We start from the raw sequence: 4076 nt of genomic DNA, 5'->3' as shown, positions 1-4076 counted from the left end.
CCGTATTGTAGCATTTCTGTAAACAATTTCTGTTACCAAGGTCTGCGCCGAAATTGTCAAAAACAGAAATTGTTTGCTGGGTTCAAATACTGCATAGTTGCAGCGATATGACAACAAATGCAGGTGGACATTGAGTTTGCAGTTATTACAATACAGAAACAATTTACATTTATGATTCATTGAATTTGAAACAACTGCATATACACCATAAAACGTTTCTGGAAAAGTTGTATCCATTTTACGATTTTAATCGTACGCAATCGGTATGTTTTCCAACAGTTCAAACTCAACCTAATGGCAATGATTGTGGAGTCTTTGCAATTGCATTTGCAGTGTCACTTTATTTCAACACTCCGCCAGATACTGTTATATATAATCACAGCTTGATGCGTCAACATCTGACACAAATGTTTGAATTAAATAAAATAGAGCATTTCCCTCAAGTTGCAAGACTTACTGATAATGATAACAATATTATCAGAGAATTAGATACAAATAGATATAACGTAACACGAAAATTGAGTTCCGTTCAAATAAAAAACAATAAAAAAACAAAACGTGAAAAAAAACGAATTGTTAATAAGAAATATTATGAGAATCATAAGGACAATCATTTAGTAAAAAATAAAGTTTATTATAAAGCACACAAAAACGAAAAACATTGTTTCAATAAACTCTATTATAAATTACATAGAAATAATTTCCTAGTAAACAGTAGGATTTATTATAAAGAGTGTAAAGACAAACAGAAATTAAAAAATGATACAGAAAACTGTAAGACAGCAGATAAACATAACATTAGAAATAATTCGGTAACTTCCAAATATAAAAACAATTTAGTTATAAAAATTTAAAAAAAGTACAATCGTATTATTCTAATAAATAACAATGTAAAAATAAAGTACACGAAAGAAAAATATATTCAAAACATATCTCAACTTCTTGATATATCATCGATAACTGAAAGTAGAATGGAAGCTGAGTATATAGTGAAATAAATATATAATTTATTTACTATTAATAAAAAACTGACTAAATTAGATAAAGCATTAAATGATACAGATATAGATACTCTTCGAGCTATTTCGCTTAATGCACAAGAAGAAGAAAAGACTTTTATAAAGACCAATACAGAAATTAGTCTGAACGAAGATAAAATTCGATCTGAGTATCATTTGGCTTTTAAGGCATTTATAAAACGATCACTAGATATTTCAAAGTATGTATGTATTTCTTGTACAAAATACTGCTTTAAAAGAGATATTGTAATAATAAAAGTTCTTTAAAAAAAATGATAATACAGTTTGGAGTAACTTTGCTAATACTATAGGATTACAACTTAATGAGCAATATATAGTTCGCACATTTTGTAGTAGATATTTTTAAAAAAACAAAATGTCTTCAACATGTAGATCTAATAAGCTCGAAGTGTTATCAGTACCAGAAAAAATAACAACACTAAATGAATATGAACGAATTCTTATACAACGAGCAAAGGCATTTCAAACTGTGCAGAGAACGAATACTATAATGAATAAGAGTTTACCACATAAACATCTGGCACCAAAAGTAAAAGGTAGAACATTTCATTTGCCATTGCCTTTAAAAGAAACGTTAAATAAAATTTGTTTACCAACTGAACCTATTAATATGAATCATGAACTATATATATTAGTTCGTGATATTCCAACTAAAGCAAATATAGTATGGGAAAATTTAGTATATGTAAAAAAATATGGGATGCATTATTATGGTTAAAACAAAACAACCCTATATATTTAGATATTATATTACCAAAATCTTGTAAAAGTTTATTAGATTGCGAACTAAAAAATGTTGAATTTCAAGAAGAAGAGAATTGTGATCTTGAAGAAACATTTTTGGAGAAAACAATTGATGAAAATAGGAAATGTAACACACATACACAAGAACATGAAGCATTATTAACTCAAATGTCGCAATCAGATGAATATTATGATCAATTTACAATATATCCTATGTATGAAGAAAGAATAAATGAATCTGCAACTAGGCTTTATCAAATGCTTAAAATTCACGATATTCCATTAGATAATCGAAATAAAGATTTGGATGTAAAATGTTTTCCTGATTTATATGCATATGGTGTTAACGGACAACATGAGGAAAGAAAAGTGCGAATAACTGATTTTGAGTATATTAAATTGAGACTTATGTCTCAACATTCACAATTTCGATTAAATATATAATATTTGTTTTATTTATTGCATGACAATAACATACGGCAATTAAATAGTGGAATTTTTCACAAAATGAATATTACTAATTCTCGTGAAAAATATACAGCTGGAACTTATTTGGAACAACTACCTCAGCAACAGCTAAAATCTGATTTAAGTACCATATTCTCTAAGTTACGAAATACGGAACAATATATGAGAATACCTAGAAGTAATTTACATTGTATGATACATCACTACGGGCCTGCTACTTGGTTTCTTACTCTCAGTCCTTGTGAATGGTTATGGGCAGACTTGATAGAATATCTTCGTGAAGTAAATAAGCCGTTTGCTGCTAAAAAGTCTGCGAATGAGCTCATTGCTTTTGATCCAGTGTCAACTTCAAGATTTATAGATAACTAGTTTAAAGCTATGCTTGATTTTATTTGCTCACCCGATTATCCCATTGGAGAAGTTAGTCACTACTTTTGGCGTCATAAATGTCAAAGTAGAGGCGTTCAACATTTCCATCTTTTAATTTGGATAAAAGATGCTCTGATAATTGGTATATCTTCTAAAGAAGAGATTGCGTCTTTTATTTTGAAATATGTTACTTGCAAGATGCCGAACAAAACTATATCACCTGAGTTATATCGACGTGTCAACATGCATCAACAACATAAACATAATGATTATTGTTTGCGTACTAAGAAAACTAAAGTAAATTTTTCTAAAGTATGCAGATTTAATTTTTCACGTCCTGTTACAAATACTTTAATAATTGGTGATGTTGCTGTTTCTATTGCAAATAGACGAAAGTTGAAAACAAAAAGTAGACTGTATCATTTACCTCAATCGAAAGAAGAAATAAATATTAACGATTATAACCCAGCTATTCTTACTGCCTGGGAAGGTAATATGGATATCCAATTTGTAGGAGAGAAATCTACATTGTTGAAGTGGTATACTACTAAATACGTCTCCAAAGCAGAGAAAAGTAACATTAATACATTTGAAAAAATGAATTCAACAAAATCTTTAAGAAGTTGTCTTTGGAATATTAGTATGCGTATGTTAAATCATCGAGAATGTGAAGCTTTTGAAGCTGCTGATACTTTGTTGAGAATTTCATTGTACAGTACTGATAGGAAAACTACTATAAGATGGTTAGATGTAAATATGATTAGAAAACTGAAGCCTCGTAAAGAAATTGAGATGTTACATGCTGAATCTACAGATATATTTTATCCTTCTCTGATTGATACTTATTATCTAAACAGGCCTGAAGAATTAGATTCTATTCCATTGTATGATTACGCAAAATGGTATGACATTGTAAAAACTGAGCCATGTTCGAAAAAAGTAGAATATTACATAATTGATCAATCTTTGTATTTGAGAAAACGAAAACGTGGATATCTTATCAACCATTACAAGTACAATGTTAATACTCAACCGGAACAATACTATTTTTCGTTATTGCTATTGTTCAAACCTTGGAGAGATCTAAATGAATTGAAGAATGGATGTAGCAATTACGCAGAAGCATTTTCTTTATTACAATCTGAACTTCTAAATGCTCTTCAATATCACGAAAGAATAACTGATATTCAGCAAGGTATAGATAATATGAAAGAATTAATTGAAAAAAATATAGCAGAAAATATAAAAGATGTAGAAAACGATTTTGAAAATTGTGCATTAGAATGTATTCCTGTTAAAACTGAAGAAGCTATGAGAGATTTTAAGGATGTAGTTAACAAAGTTGAAGAAAATAATGTCAATGAAATGGTAGCGCAATTAAATGCCGACCAGAAGCGAATCTTTGACAGAATTACTACCAGTATAGTATCTGATAATGACATTTTTCGATTCTAT

This window comes from Pseudomyrmex gracilis, unplaced genomic scaffold, assembly GCF_002006095.1.
Source record: "Pseudomyrmex gracilis isolate BER0280 unplaced genomic scaffold, ASM200609v1 scaffold_307, whole genome shotgun sequence".
Taxonomy (NCBI): Eukaryota; Metazoa; Arthropoda; class Insecta; order Hymenoptera; family Formicidae; genus Pseudomyrmex; species Pseudomyrmex gracilis.
The sequence above is the reverse complement of the archived record's forward strand: the minus strand, read 5'-3'. Positions refer to the sequence as shown.